This window comes from Hordeum vulgare, chromosome 6H, assembly GCF_904849725.1.
Source record: "Hordeum vulgare subsp. vulgare chromosome 6H, MorexV3_pseudomolecules_assembly, whole genome shotgun sequence".
NCBI lineage: Eukaryota > Viridiplantae > Streptophyta > Magnoliopsida > Poales > Poaceae > Hordeum > Hordeum vulgare.
The window spans coordinates 399,472,539-399,490,082 of record NC_058523.1 but is presented as its reverse complement, the minus strand read 5'-3'; positions in this window follow the sequence as shown (position 1 = coordinate 399,490,082).

The following is a 17,544-nucleotide window of genomic DNA, read 5'->3' as shown; positions in this document are numbered from 1 at the left end:
CGGCTAAAGAGGGTGTCTGGATGAAGTAGTTCATGACGGATCTTGGAGTGGTGCCAAGCGCACTGAATCCAATAACCTTGTTCTGTGATAACACGGGTGCCATTGCCTTAGCAAAGGAACCACGGTTTCACAAGAAGACCAGACACATCAAACGACGCTTCAACCTCATCCGCGACTACGTCGAGGGAGAGGACGTAAATATATGCAAAGTGCACACGGATCTGAATGTAGCAGACCCGCTGACTAAACCTCTTCCACGGCCAAAGCATGATCAACACCAGAACTGTATGGGTGTTAGATTTATTACAATGTAATTCACATGATGATGTGAGGGCTAGATTATTGACTCTAGTGCAAGTGGGAGACTGTTGGAATTATGCCCTAGAGGCAATAATAAATATAGTTATTATTATAATTCCTGTATCAAGATAATCGTTTATTATCCATGCTATCATTGTATTGAATGATGACTCATTTACACGTGTGGATACATAGACAAAACACCGTCCCTAGCAAGCCTCTAGTTGGCTAGCCAGTTGATCAAAGATAGTCAGTGTCTTCTGATTATGAACAAAGTGTTGTTACTTGATAACTGGATCACGTCATTAGGAGAATCACGTGATGGACTAGACCCAAACTAATAGACGTAGCATGTTGATCGTGTCATTTTGTTGCTACTGTTTTCTGCGTGTCAAGTATTTATTCCTATGACCATGAGATCATATAACTCACTGACACCGGAGGAATGCTTTGTGTGTATCAAACGTCGCAACGTAACTGGGTGACTATAAAGATGCTCTACAGGTATCTCCGAAGGTGTTAGTTGAGTTAGTATGGATCAAGACTGGGATTTGTCACTCCGTATGACGGAGAGGTATCTCGGGGCCCACTCGGTAATACAACATCACACACAAGCCTTGCAACCAATGTAACTTAGTGTAAGTTGCGGGATCTTGTATTACGGAACGAGTAAATAGAATTGCCGGTAAACGAGATTGAAATAGGTATGCGGATACTGACGATCAAATCTCGGGCAAGTAACATACCGAAGGACAAAGGGAATGACATACGGGGTTATATGAATCCTTGGCACTGAGGTTCAAACGATAAGATCTTCGTAGAATATGTAGGATCCAATATGGGCATCCAGGTCCCGCTATTGGATATTGACCGAGGAGTCTCTCGGGTCATGTCTACATAGTTCTCGAACCCGCAGGGTCTGCACACTTAAGGTTCGACGTTGTTTTATGCGTATTTGAGTTATATGGTTGGTTACCGAATGTTGTGCGGAGTCCCGGATGAGATCACGGACGTCACGAGGGTTTCCGGAATGGTCCGGAAACGAAGATTGATATATAGGATGACCCCATTTGATTACCGGAAGGTTTTCGGAGTTACCGGGAATGTACCGGGAATGACGAATGGGTTCCGGGAGTTCACCGGGGGGGCAACCCACCCCGGGGAAGCCCATAGGCCTTGAGGGTGGCGCACCAGCCCTTAGTGGGCTGGTGGGACAGCCCAAAAGGGCTCTATGCGCCAAGAAGAGAAAATCAAGAGAAAAGAAAAAAAAAAGAGGAGGTGGGAAGGAAGGGAAGGACTCCCTCCCACCAAACCAAGTCCAACTCGGTTTTGGGGGGGGGGGTCTTCCCCCTTGGCTCGGCCGACCCCCTTGGGGCTCCTTGAGCCCCAAGGCAAGGTCCCCTCCCTCCCACCTATATATACGGAGGTTTTAGGGCTGATTTGAGACGACTTTTCCATGGCAGCCCGACCACATACCTCCACGGTTTTTCCTCTAGATCGCGTTTCTGCGGAGCTCGGGCGGAGCCCTGTTGAGACAAGGTCATCACCAACCTCCGGAGCGCCGTCACGCTGCCGGAGAACTCTTCTACCTCTCCGTCTCTCTTGCTGGATCAAGAAGGCCGAGATCATCGTCGAGCTGTACGTGTGCTCAACGCGGAGGTGCCGTCCGTTCGGTACTAGATCGTGGGACTGATCGAGGGATTGTTCGCGGGGCGGATCGAGGGACGTGAGGACGTTCCACTACATCAACCGCGTTCACTAACGCTTCTGCTGTATGATCTAGAAGGATACGTAGATCACTCATCCCCTCTCGTAGATGGACATCACCATGATAGGTCTTCGTGCGCGTAGGAAAATTTTTGTTTCCCATGCGACGTTCCCCAACAGTAACATCCCAAATTTCCTAATTTGGAATGTTTTACATTGTAGCTAAGCATCTATGCATATTGATTTAAATAAAGTTTGCATTTGAATTCTTTCGACTTTTGCTTTTTCATTTCTATTTTTTTTCTTCACACGAGAAATGCCGGGAAATAACCTCTTGCACGCAAGAGAGAGCGGAGGAAAATGACCCTCCAAAATGTGAGGCATTTCTGAAATATTTTGAGCCAAGAAAGCCAAAGTTTTATTGTGAAAATAATTGCAAAAATAAAATATAGCATAAGGGAATTTTTTTCTGAAAAAAAACATTTTTCGTAAGTTTTTATTTTTGCCTTGGAAAAATGTTAATCGGGTAGAGGATATTTTTCTGATCATTTTGGTATATAATACCCTATATTAATTATTTTATTTGTTTCCTTTTATTTTGTTTTAGTTTCTGTTAAAAAAAAAGAAAGCGGGAGATATTTCTCGGGCGAGATCCCCATCGCTAGGAAGCCAGGATCTCTCGCAAACCGCAACGCCCACCTCCTCTTTCCTTTTTTCCCCTTTTTTTCTCTCTCTCTTTCCTTCCCTCTTCTTCTTCCTTCCTCCTTTTTTCTCCCGTGACTTTCCTTTCTCCAGCAAGCTCACACCTTCCTTGGCTGGCTCGATTCCTTTCCCCCTCGGCCACCCCCCACCCCCTATAAAAACCGAACCCCCGAGCCGCCCTCGCCCTGTTCCACCCCCACGCCGCCCTGCCCAAGCCCCATGCCGCCCCCTCGACGTCGCCAGAGCTCCGCCCTGCTCGAAACAGCAGAAGCTCCTGCTGCCCCCCCGACGCCCCGGAGCCAACCGCCCCCTCCTCCGCCGCCCCACCCTGCCGGTGACCAGCCCCTCGCTGGAGTGCCTCTCCACCCTCGCCGAGCAGCCACCGGAGCTCCCAGCCTCCTGTGTCCACGGTGAGATCTTCTCCCTCCTCTAGTTTTTCTTTTTGCTGTTTTTCCACCGTAGGATCTTAGATTAATGGGTTAGATTAGATCGAGCATACCCCTTCGGGTCTTACAAAAAAACCGGATCGGTTTTTCTATCACTTAAACTGAGCCGAGTAGTTTTCATTAGATTGCGGCCGTGTGCTAGTATCCCTCGCAGCAAACACCCCGCAGCCAACCAGAGACTTCCACTTGTACCCCTGTCCGATTAGTAGCAAATCTTCTTTTTTTCTGTTTAATTCAAAAACAGAGAAAGTTGTAATCTTGTTTCCCCTATAACTTTTGATCTAGAGATCCAATGAGGTTGATTCTTTTTCGAGTAGATCACAATTTTTCTGTAGTTTAAAAAAAATATAATTTGGCTATGTTTGAAATTTTCAAATGTGAATTAGATCAGATTTAGTTTAAACCTTGTTTTTCTTATTACAGGAGTTTAAATAATGATTTTTATTTGATTCTTTTTGCTGCTGCTTCCTAGTGATTATATCTTACTGTGGTATAAGTTTCATTATTTTTTTAAAATTTGTACTTGGGGTTTTAACAGAAACAAGTTTCTACCTTAGTGACGTGTAGTGAATTATTTCACTTAGGCCATAGCTACTTATTACTTGTGATGTTATTTTTACTTGTTGATTGATTGTAGTGCTTATGGTGTGTACTTGTTTGTATCGGTAGATCACCCGGAGTGCGAAGCTTGTTACTTAGAAGCGCTCGATCAAGACAACTATCATCAAGGCAAGTCATTTTGATCATACTATCTCCTATGTTTTTTGATGCATGGTAGTTTCACCTTTCTTTGCCCAATTGCATGCTGCTTAGCTACTTCGAAATTTTAGTATAGGTTGTAGTATCATGTGGTAGGCACACAACAACCCTGATACTTGGCCCGGGATGACAAATTTCATATTGCTATGCTTGAGTAGACAGGATTTTCGGTTGAGTGCATAACACGAGTGATGCGAGGTTGATTAAATAACCAAGACCGGTTAAGAAAAGATTTTCAAGACCTCGTGATGCAATGCAACTCTGGGTGAAGGACGGTTGATCGGCTCCCTGGAGAAACCAGTGGATGACCCGGGATGCTCGAGACGGCCATGACATCTTGCGGAAAGTTTCACCCAGGCTCGAAGAGACGGACGGAGGCTTCAAGACCCAAGGCTTACCTGCACAGCCACAAGTCATTATGGGCTCTGGCTTGGTTGGACAACGCGGCAACTCTGGACAGGCGGTGCTAGCAGATGTAGAAGAACGAAAAGAATGGATGGGCACCGAGAGGGATTTAGAGGGACCCGTTGAAAGACCATGTTTTGATCATCCGGCCTTCGAACACCTTGAAGTGCGAGGACATAATCGGAGGCGTTCAAATCTTGTGGGGAACGTGTGCAAAACTCTGCAGAGTGCCCAAACCTAATCGATTAGCCGTGTCCACGGTCATGGACAACTTGAGCCGAAGGCATTGAAATTTTCCCTGAACTCTCGACACAACTTAAAAATGATGTGGGTATTAACAACAACTCGGGTACGAGAATTGGTTGGCGGAACCATCTCGTTAACAACAAACATTGTAGTAATATTTTGCTTTCAGCCCCTCTTGTTGTAGGAGAAAATTGGCTTTATGCAAAACTTATAGCCCCACCTGCCAAATATGCATGTAGAGATAGTTGTTTATTATTTTTACCCCCTCTCTTTGATGACTTGCCGGCATATTCCGTATGCTGACCTACACGGCTGCAACGTATCATGTTGTAGAGTACTTTTCCGATAAGGAGTGAGGCTACGATCTACGCTCAACGACATGCCCTGGAGTCGGATGGACTCGTCTACCTGATGCTTCCGCTAGTCTTCGTTAGATATCTCATGAGATGCCCTTGAGCCACTTTATTGTAATCCGTTATTGTAATAAAGTACTCGATATGAGATTTCGATTAATAAAGTTGTGTGATTGAACTCTTGATATATACATTGATGTACTGAGTGTGTACCAGCATGATCTTGGGATGGTACGGAAACACCAGAGGCTTGACTCGTTTTGAGTCGGGTCGCTACAGACACACGGGAGAGATAGTCAAGTGCTTTCGCCATATTCTGTCTAGTACTATGTTTTGTATTGATAAGTGTTATGTGGGTGGATCTTAACTAGTGCATCGTCTAGTCTAAGACAAGTGCACTCTTATGATTAATCCCTCTTGCAAGCATCCGCAAATACAAGATAGAAATTAAGGCTAAGCTTGACCATAGCAATAAACTTTAGGATCCAATACTCCCCCATGCAAAAGTATGTGAACTGGGGTTCAGGTGGCTGTCACTCCGGCAACCGACCATAGGAATTCTTTATACATGATGCATTCCCCTAGGTCCTTAAAAAGGCGAAGTGTTATGGAGTCAACGTTCACATAACACCACTAGAAGAATAACACCATAACTTAAATATTAATCAACTCATATTACTTCAACATCATGTGACTACTAGCATCTAGACTTTTCCCATGTCCTCAAGAACTAACGGAACTACTCACAAGACATAAAATAGACATGATCAAAGGTGATAAAAATATGATTAACAATCTGGTCATAAAAATGATTATCCAACAAAACTCAATAGCATTCACCACAAAAGAGTAATCAACACTGGTAGAGTAGAGGGGATGCATAGTGCAAGGTACAAGTCCGATTGCAATGGTGAGGTAGATGGGATGAAGATGGAGATGGTGATGGTGCTGGTGATGCCGATGATGGTGGCGATGATCTCGATGATGCTCGTGACGATGGTGATGACGATGAGGACGATCTCCCCTTCCGGGAGGAGTTCTTCCTAGCGGAATCTGCCCGTCGGAAAGGTCTTTTCTTCTTTGTAGGTTTCCGTCGTGGAGCGGCGGCGGAACTGCGAAAACTCTTCTATCCCCGTAACTTTTAGGTCAAGAGGATGATATAGGCCAAAGGAGAGCGCCAGAGGCGGGACCCACCACCCAGGCGGCCTCTGGCGCGGCCTAGGGGTGGCCCGCGCCAACAGGTCGCCTGGGTGACGTGTTGCCCCCCTCCAGCCCTCCTTCGGTCACTCTTCGTTATCTGTTCGGAAACTCCTTCCCTCAAAATTTTAGCGCAGTTGGAGATGTTCTTATATGGTAACTCTTTGTGCTATTTTCTCCGCTAAATCCTGCGTCTGCTGTTTCGACGCCGGAAAGTTGTAAATTGTGTAAAATAAGCCAAAGCACTATAAGTACATCATCATAATGTGAAATATATCAATGAATAGAGACAAATTATGATACAAAATAGTGATGCATTTTGGACGTATCAACTCCCCCAAGCTTAGACCTCGCTTGTCCCAAGCGAATACTGAGATCGGTAAACATGTCCACAAGTTTAGAAAGTGAAGTGTCGATAAATAATACGCACAAGAAGCATGATAATTTATCTACTAGACTCAACCATCCTCAATAGCAATCTCAACTCATAAGGCTCATATGAAAGAGTAACATCAATCACAATCAAAAGTAGAGCTAAGAAAACTCATCAAACCGTGGCAAACATGTCCTTGGTCAAAGAACAACTAGTAACTTTTAACTTTTTGCTCTTCCTCTTACATTTTGATGAGATCAATTGAAGCTTTTTGAAATAACATGTTATTAGTCAAGAAGTGAAAATGCTAACACAAAGGAAGATGTTTTCTTTTGCCAGGCTTTAACAAACAACTTACTTACCTTAATGACAATATCAACAAAGGTGTGGTATGGCAATTCCCAATGAAACAATATAAATGCATGCATGTTTGTCAACATAAGGTGTGTGCTCTTTTCTAGAATTGAAAGAAGTAGGTTTTACTGACTCAACATAAAAGTAAAGCATTGGCCCTTCGCAGAGGGAAGTAGGGAAAACTCATGTGCTAGAGATTTTATAGATTTTGAAATCAACAAGATTGTAAAACAAGCTTTTGAGAGGTGCATAATTTATCAACGAATGCTAGTAGATAGCCCAATACTTCTCATGCTGCTCAAGTTTTGAGGAACGGCTCCCAAAGTGGGGACGATCACATCCCCTTAGTCTCCTTTGTTTACCACTACCAAAGTTTTCTGATTTCTCATCAACAAAGCATGAAGGAGGTTTTGTTTGTTGTTATTATCTTTTACGAGTTGAGCGCGCACATGCCAGTCCCTTCTGGTGTTAGGGTTTGCAGATTACATGCAAACCCAGGATAAAACATGCCCAGTATGAGAAGATCATGAACTACCTACTACTTCCTCATGAGCTAAAGCAGAGGCACAAAACATGGAGTAATATTTTAAGGTTTAAAGATAGCACGTGAGTAATATACTTTAGGAGTGGCGGTGAAATACCACGTATAGGAAAGGTATGGCGAACTCTTGGGAAGGTTGAGGTTTCAGGGTATGGATGGACAAGCAGTATTCCCGCTTAGTGCAAGGGTTGGCTAGCAAAGGCTTTTGAGAGGACACAAATAATATTGACTTGGATGCAAAACAATATAAAGTTTAACATTAAGAATTGGCATAAAACATCAAGTTGTCTTCCCTCTCAGCATAACACTTCAAGCATAAGAACATAAAGGTTTTGGCTATGTCGCTACGAAAAAAACTCATGCTTGTTGTTATGACCAATGCTATGTTTGCCAAGATTAAATAAAGTTTTCAAAGCCATACCTGATATGTAAGATCAATAATCCCATAATAATCAGCATATAAGTTCGATTGCATGAAGAGATTACCAAGTGTAGCAAAGAAACCAATAGACTTCTCATTAATATTCCATCATAGACACTGCACGCTCACGGATACAAGACTCTCCACAAAGGAGTGATAGACCTCAATGCAATCACCTATTTCATAAGATAACTTCCCTAGACATGATACGACACTAAACTTGATCATAAAAGGTAAAGGATAAAAATAAAGATACTCGGCACTCCCCCAAACTTAGAACAAGCTAAGGGAATGCCATTACCCATGAAGATTTGACTTTTCATCCTACTTGTTGTTCTTCAAGTCCGCTATTATGCGCCGAAGGTTTTTGTTTTCAGCTTCCAATATGGCCACCTGTACTTTAAGAACACGGAAGTCTTCACATAATTTGTTAGTGATTTTGTAAGCTTCGGATATAGCAGATGACACAGGTGGAGCTCCCGGTAGAGGGACAGTTTCTGAAAGATTCATAGAAATATCATGATGAGGGTTATTAAACCCCACGAGTATGGGGTTGTTGGAGCTGGATCCTCATGATGAAGGATCTCCTTCTTGTTGTGTGGTGACCATCTTGACTTCCTCTCTCATGAAGTGCTCCATCTCTGCTTGTCTTGCGGCTATCTCTTCATTATAGCCCATCCGGTGACCTTCCCTTGGTTGATATCTTGCTGGACACGGTGGAGATGACGACCTGTGTAGTCTTCCCCGCTTGAGTCGCAAGAAGACATATCGACCAATAGCTTCTTAGCCTGGCAGGAAAAGATTGAGAGAGAAAATGCACGGAATCGCAAGATACAAAGCCGGGATGATCCGGGAAAATATATAGCAAACATTTCTGCACCAAAAGGAAGGTAACAAGCCAAAATAGAGTTGGAGACGGACTCCGGGTGGTCCAGGCGGCCTCCTGGCGCGGCAAGGAGGTAGCCCGTGCCCACAGGTCGCCTGGAGCACCTGGGGCTCCTCTCCGGCTGGGATTTTTCCTAATTTTGCAAAAACACATAATTCGGAACTTTTATTGATGTTCGTGAAGTTTCCTTACCGTATATCATACCTATTCTTCTTCTGCTTCTGCCGGTGTCTGATATAGTGTTGCAATCTGTACTTCATGAGTGGCTACCTGTATCACATCCACCTCTACATTGATGGGGTCTCCAGCCACGTAATGCTTGAGTCTTTGTCCATTCACAACATGTGGTTTTGTGCCTTCAAAATTATTAATCTTGATTGCACCAGAGTGATAGACTTCTTCGATATGGTACGTTCCTTCCCACTTGGAAAGTAATTTACCTGGAGAAAACCTGAAACGAGATCTATACAACAAAACTTTATCACCAACATTAAATTCACGTTTCAAAATTCTCTTGTCATGCTACTTCTTTACCTTTTCTTTGAACATTTTTGCGCTCTCGTAAGCTTCACTTCTCCACTCATCTAGAGAAGTCAAGTTCATGAGACGCTTTTCACCAGCAAGCTCAGGATCAACATTAAGCTCTCTAACAGCCCAGAAAGCTTTGTGCTCTAACTCTAGAGGTTGATGACATGCCTTGCCATAGACCATCTTATACGGAGACATCCCCATGGGATTTTTGTAAGCAGTTCTATACACCCACAAGTCATCTCCTACTTATTGGACCAGTCCTTTCTAGAACTTTTCACTGTCTTTTGCAAGATCAGCTTGATCTCTCTATTTGTGAGCTCAACTTGCCCACTTGTTTGAGGGTGGTAAGGTGAAGCAATTCTATGATTAACATCATATTTGGCTAGAGATTTTCTAAAAGCACCGTGTGTAAAATGTGATCCTCCGTCGGTCATGTGGTACCTAGGTACACCAAACCAAGGGAAGATTACATCCTTGAGCATTTTCAAAGATGTCTTGTGATCGGCACTTTCAGTGGGGATTGCTTCAACCCACTTGGTCACATAATCAACAGCTACTAAGATGTGAGTGTACTTGTGTGAAGGAGGGAAAGGACCGATAAAATCAAAACCCCAGCCATCAAAAGGCTCAATTACTAGAGAATAATTCATAGGCATCTCATTCCTCCTACTAATATTACCTACTCTCTGGCACTTATCACAAGATAAAACATAATTTCTAGCATCTTTAAAAGAGTAGGCCAATAAAAACCTGATTGGAGAATCTTGTGTGCAGTCCTCTCACTGGCATGATGTCCTCCATAAGGACTGCTATGACATTATCTCAAGATATCCTTCTGCTCATGCTACGGTATGCATCTCCTCATAATCCCAACCGCACCTTCTCTAAAAAGAAGTGGGTCATCCCAAAAGCAATAACACAAGTCATGGAAGAACTTCTTCCGCTGCTGGAATGTTAAACCTGGAGGCAAAAACTTTGCAACGATAAAGTTAGCATAATCTGCATACCATGGATTTGAATTAGATTTCACCTGCAAAACAGCTAATTGTTCATCAGGAAAACTATCGTTGATCGGAATAGGATCATGTGGTATGTCTTCGATCCTGGAAAGGTTGTCTGCTACAAGGTTGTCTGCTCCTTTCCTATCAACAATCTGCAATTCAAATTCTTGAAGAAGAAGGACCCATCTGATAAGCCTTGGTTTGGCATCCTTCTTTTCCATAAGATACTTAATAGCAGCATGATCAGTATGAATGATGACTTTAGAATCAACAATGTAAGGCCTAAACTTATCACAAGCAAACACTACCACTAAAAATTCTTTCTTAGTAGTAGCCTAATTCTTTTGAGCACTATCAAGGGTTTTGCTAGCATAATGGATAACATTCAATTTCTTATCAACCCTTTGTCCTAATACAACTCCAACCGCAAAATCACTAGCATCACACATGATTTCAAAAGGCAAATTCCAATCATGTGGTTGGACTATAGGGGCGGTTATCAAGGCTTTCTTAAGAACTTCGAAGGCTTCCTTACAATCTTCATCAAACAAAAAAGGAATATCCTTCTGGAGAAGATTAGTGAGGGGTTTCGAAGTCTTAGAAAATTCTTTAATAAATCTTATATAGAAACCAACATGACCGACGAAACTACGAATACCTCTGATGTCCTTTGGATAAGGCATTCTCTCGATTGCTTCAACCTTTGGCCTGTCCACCTCGATTCCTTTTTCAGAAATCTTGTGGCCAAGAACAATTCCGTCATTGACCATGAAGTGGCACTACTCCCAGTTGACTACCAAGTTCGTCTCCTCACATCTCTTCAGAACTTTATTAAGGTTGTGGAGACAATGGTCAAAAGTGGTTCCATAGACGGAGAAATCGTCCATGAAGACCTCCACAATTTCCTCATAAAAACCATGAAAGATAGCGTACATACACCTTTGAAAAGTAGCAGGAGCATTGCATAAACCAAAAGGAATACGTATATAAGCATAAGTACCAAAGGGACAAGTAAAAGTGGTCTTCTCTTGATCGGCAGTGTTAACATGAATTTGAGAGAAGCCAGAGTACCCATCAAGATAGCCAAAGTGAGTGTTTTTGGATAACCTTTCAAGCATTTGGTCGATGAACGTCAGTGGGTAGTGGTCCTTCCTGGTTGCCTTGTTCAGCTTCCTGTAATCAATACACATTCTATATCCAATAATAATTTTTTGAGGTATTAGTTCATTCTTATCATTAGGAACCACAGTCCTACCTCCTTTCTTGGGAACACAATGTACTGGACTTACCCACTTACTATCAGCTATAGGGTAGATAGTACGTGCGGCTAGAAGCTTGGGGATTTTGGTCCTCACAACTTCCTTCATCTTCGGGTTCAACCGTCATTGATGATCAACAACCGGTTTAGCATCACGCTCAAGATTGATAGTATGCTGACAAATAGATGGACTAATCCCCTTAAGATCATCAAGGGTATAGCCAATAGTGCCTCGCTGTTTATGAAGGACTTCCAATAACCACTCTTCTTCATATCCTGAAAGGTTAGAATTGATAATAACAGGATATACTTTCGTTTCATCTAAATAAGCATACTTGAGCGTACTGGGAAGAGGTTTAAGATCAAACACCGGGTCTTCTTTTGGTTTCTATAAAATTCCCAAAGGCTCAACCGGAAGGTTGTGCTTCAGGATAGCAGGTTGTCTCAAGAATATGTCATCTAGCTCATTCCTTTCCTGCATATGCATATCATTCTCGTGGTCTTCCATAAATAGCTGCAAAGGATCGTTAGGAGGAATAGCAATAGAAGCAATCTCTTCAATAATTTTATCATTACTAGGCAGATCGGTACCACGAGTTTACTTTGAGAATTTAGAAAAGTTAAATTCATATGGCTCGACATTAAATTCAATAGATACTTTTCCTTTCGTGCAATCTATAATAGCTCCACAAGTCTTGAGAAAAGGCCTACCAAAGAGAATAGGGCAAAAACTATCTTGCAGTGAACCGAGTACTAGAAAGTCGGTAGGATATTTTACCTTTCCACATAGAACTTCAACATCTCGTAGAATTCCAATAGGAGAGAAAGTTTATTTGTTTGCAAGATGAATAGTAACATCGACTTCTTGAATTTCACATGGTAGAGTCTTGATAACCCACAAGTGTAGGGGATCGCAACAATTTTCGAGGGTAGAGTATTCAACCCAAATTTATTGATTCGACACAAGGGGAAGCGAAAAAATATTCTCAAGTATTAGCAGCTGAGTTTGTCAATTTCAACTACACCTGAAAGATTAGTGTCTGCAAGCAAAGTATCAGTAGCAAAGTGGTATGATAGCAACGGTATCAGAAAAAGATCTATTAACGGCAGACTATTCCTAACTGTTGTATCAATGGCGCCAGTAAATAGCATGTTGACGGGGGACTATTCTTCCCCAGCAAGTGCTCCAAAAAAGTCTTGCAACAAGTAACAGCAAAGTAGCGAGTAACAACAGTAGTGACAGCAGTAGCAAGGAACAACAGTAGTGACAACACCACCAAGTAACAGCAGAGTAAAAGCAGTAGCAACAGCAGTAGCAGCAAAGTAACGTAGCAAGGACCAGTAGTAAAAGACTCGTAGGCAGTGGATCGGTGATGGATGAATGTGACGGATGTGATTCATCATGTAAGAGCTATAACACGGAGAGATATGTAACTAGCTCCCGTTCGTCAATCTAATGTAGGCATGTATTCTGTATGTAGTCATACATGCTTAGGGAAAAGAACTTGCATGACATCTATTGTCCATCCCTCCCGTGGCAGCGGGGTCCTAATGGAAACTACAGGATATTAAGGTTCTCCTTTTAATAAAGAACCAGACCAATGCATTAACACTTGGTGAATACATGAACTCCTCATACTATGGTCATCTCCGGGAGTGGTTCCGTCTATTGTCACTCCGGGGTTGCCGGGTCATAACACATAGTAGGTAACTGATACGTCTCAAACGTATCTACAATTTTTGATGGTTTCATGATGTTATCTTGTCATCTTTGGATGCTTATGTACCTTTTATATCTTTTTTGGGACTAACTTATTAATTCAGTGCCAAGTGCCAGTTCCTGATTTTTCTGTGTTTTTGGCTATTTTCATATCTGATTTTGGAACGGAGTCCAAACGGAATAAAATCCCCGAAATGATTTATCGCCGAACGAAAGAAGATCAGGGGGCTTGTGGGCCAAGCCAGGAGGGCTACAGGGAGTTCACAAGCTCCCGCTCCGCCACCAGGGGGCGGCGGTGGACAGGCTTGTGGCCTCCCTGGCGCCCCCCCTGACCTAGATCTTGCACCTATATATTCCCTAAAAATCAGAAAAGAATCAAGGGATCCATGAAAATACTTTTCCGCCGCCGCAAGCTTCCGTTTCCGCGAGATCTCATCTGGAGACCCTTCCCGGTGCCATGCCGGAGGGGACTTTGGAGTTGGAGGGCTTCTTCATCATCATCATCGCCCCTCCAATGACTCATGAGTAGTTCACTTCAGACCTACGGGTCCGTAGTTAGTAGCTAGATGTCTTCTTCTCTCTCTTGGATCTTCAATACAAAGTTCTCCATGATCTTCATGGAGATCTATCCGATGTAATCTTCTTTGGCGGTGTGTTTGTCGAGATCCGATGAATTGTGGATTTGTCATCACATTATCTATGATATATATTTGAGTCTTTGCTGATTTCTTTTATGCATGATTTGATATCCTTGTAAGTCTCTCCGAGTCTTGGGTTTTTTCTGGCCAACTAGATCTATGATTCTTGCAATGGGAGAAGTGCTTGGTTTTGGGTTCTTACCGTGTGGTGACCTTTCCCGGTGACACTAGGGGCAGCAAGGCACACATTGAGTAGTTGCCATCAAGCGTAACAAGGTGGGCTCTGTCGTAGATATGAGATTGTCCATCTACATCATGTCATCTTGCTTAAGGCGTTACTCTGTTCTTTTGGACTTAATACACTAGATGCATGCTGGATAGCGGTCGACGTGTGGAGTAATAGTAGTAGATGCAGAAAGTATCAGTCTACTTTTTTTCGACGTGATGCCTATAGATATAATCATTGCCATAGATGACGTCATGACTTTGCGCGGTTCTATCAATTGCTCGACAGTAATTTGTTCACCCACCGTCTACTTGCTTTCATGAGAGAAGCCACTAGTAAACACTACGGCCCCCGGGTCTATTCACATCTATCGTTTCCACCTTCGCTTTTACTTTGCTTTGATACTTTGTTGCTTTCAAATCTCACTTGGCGAACAATCTATAAGGGATTGACAACCCTTTCATAGCGTTGGGAGCAAGCTTTTTGTGTTTGTGCAGGCACTTGTGATACTCCTCCATTGGATCGATACCTTGGTTCTCAAACTAAGGGAAATACTTACCACCGCTGTGCTACATCACCCTTTCCGCTTCGAGGGAACACCAAGGCAAGGCTCCAAGGCCACGTGGGAAATCCTTTGCATATTTGCCAAGGAAGTCCCTTAAGGCGTAGCCGTAGCAGAAGGATTCCTGGTACCGTTGCTGAGGAGTATCAAGCAACACTCCTATTTCTGGCGCCGTTGGAAGGTCTTTTGTTGAATTAGCAGTTGGAAGGTGACTACAACTTGCAAGATAGGATCTAAAACACACATATATTGGCGACAACATAATAGGTTCAGATCTGAAATCATGGCTCTCGGGCCCTAGTGACAAGCATTAAGCATGGCAAAGTAGTAGCAACATAAATCTCAAAACATAGTGGATATTAGGGATCAATCCCCGTCAAAACTAACTCGATTACATGATAGATCTCATCCAACTCATCACCGTCCAACAAGCCTACGATGAGATTACTCACGAACGATGAAGAGCATCACGGAATTGTCGATGGACGATGGTTGATGATGACGATGGCGACGATTTCCCCTCTCCGGAGCCCAAAACGGACTCCATGAGGTCATGTAATTCACTGACACCGGAGGAATACCATGTGTGTATCAAATGTCGAAACATTACTGGGTGACTATAAAGGTGCTCTATAGGTATCTCCGAAGGTGTCCGTTGAGTTAGCATGGATCAAGACTGAGATTTGTCACCCCGTGTGACGGAGAGGTATCTCGAGGCACACTCGGTAATACAACATCACGTATAAGCCTTGCAAGCAATGTGGCTAATGTGTTAGTCACGGGATCTTGTATTACGGAACGAGTAAAGAGACTTACTGGTAACGAGATTGAAATAGGTATAGGGATACCGACAATCAAATCTCGGGCAAGTAACATACCGAAGGACAAAGGGAATGGTATACGGGATTATATGAATCATCAGCACAGAGGTTCAACTAATAAGATCTTCGTAGAATATGTTGGATCCAATATGTACATCCAGGTCCCGCTGTTGGATATTGACCGGGGAGTGTCTCAGGTCATGTCTGCATAGTTCTCGAACCCGCAAGGTCTGCACACTTAAGGTTCGGTGACGTTTCGGTATAGTTGAGTTATAGGTGTTGGTGACCGAAGTTTGTTCGGAGTCCCGGATGAGACCACGGATGTCACGAGGGTTTCCGGAGTGTTCCGGAAATGAAGATTGATATATAGGATTGTTTCATTTGGCCTCCGAAAATATTCTGGGTATTGCCGGCACTGTACGGGGAGTGACGAATGGGTTTCGGGTTTTTATCGGGAGGGGCCCACTCACCCGGGAGTGAACCTAATATCCCATGGGTGGTGCAGCAGCCCTTAGTGGGCTGGTGAGGCCAGCCCAAGTGGACTATTTCGGCTAAAGGGAAAATTCAAGGAGAAAAAAAAGAGGGAGGTGGGAAGGTAGGAAGGGACTCCTTCCCCAAACCGAATTGGAGTTGGAGTCCCTCCTCTCCCACTTCGGCCGGCGCCCTAGGGACTCCCTTGATCCGCAAGGGTAGCCCCTCCCCTCCTCCTATATATACTAGAGGTTTTAGGGTTTTTGAGACACAACTTTTGCCACGTGCAACCCTAAACCTCTACTTCGTAGTTCTTCCTCTATATCGGTTTTCTGCGGAGCTCGGGCGGAGCCCTGCAGGAATAGATCATCACCATCACCGGCGCGCCATCACGCTGCCGGAGAACTCATCTGCTTCCCCGTCTCTCTTGCTATATCAAGAAGGCGGAGATCGTCATCGAGCTGCACGTGTGCTGAACGCGGAGGTGACGTCTGATGTCTACTATGTAACCTTCTCCTTGTAGACGTTGTTGGGCCTCCAAGTGCAGAGGTTTGTAGGACAGTAGCAATTTTCCCTCAAGTGGGTGATCTAAGGTTTATCAATCCATGGGAGGCGCAGGATGAAGATGGTCTCTCTCAAGCAACCCTGCAACCAAATAACAAAGAGCCTCTTGTGTCCCCAACACACCCAATACAATGGTAAATTGTATAGGTGCACTAGTTCGGAAAAGAGATGGTGATACAAGTGCAATACGGATGGTGTATATAGGTTTTTGTAATCTTAAATTATAAAAACAGAAAGGTAACTAATAGTAAAAGTGAGCACGAATGGTATTGCAATGCGTGGAAACAAGGCCTAGGGTTCATACTTTCACTAGTGAAGTTCTCTCAACAATGATAACATAATTAGATCATATAACTAGCCCTCAACATGCAACAAAGAGTCACACCAAAGTCACTAATAGCGGAGAACAAACGAAGAGATTATTGTCGGGTATGAAACCACCACAAAGTTATTCTTTCTGATCAATCTATTCAAGAGTCCGTAGTAAAATAAAACAAAGCTATTCTTTCCATTCAATCTATCCTAGAGTTCGTACTAGAATAACACCTTAAGACACACATCAACCAAGACCCTAATGTCACCTAGATACTCCATTCTCACCACAAGTATCCGTGTGCATGATTATACGATATGCATCACACAATCTCAGAATCATCTATTCAACCAACACATAGAACTTCAAAGAATGCCCCAAAGTTTCTACCGGAGAGTCAAAACATGTGCCAACTCTTATGCATAGGTTCCTGTTTAGGAGATCTCTGGCAATGGCTAGACAAATGCTATTCTCGATTGCTCAACAATTAGAAATTGTCTTCCAATGACCCACCAGCATGTGGGATCGAAGCAGTTTTCGAGGGTAGAGTATTCGACCCAAATTTGTTGATTCGCCAGTCAGGAAGTGAGAGGATACTCTCAAGTATTAGCAGCTGAATGTGTCAGATTCAACCACACGTGAAAGATTAGTATCTGCAAGCAAAGTATCAACAGCAAAGTAGTATGAGAACAACGGTGTCAGAAACAATCTGTTGACGACAGACTATTCCTAACGATTGTATCAATGGC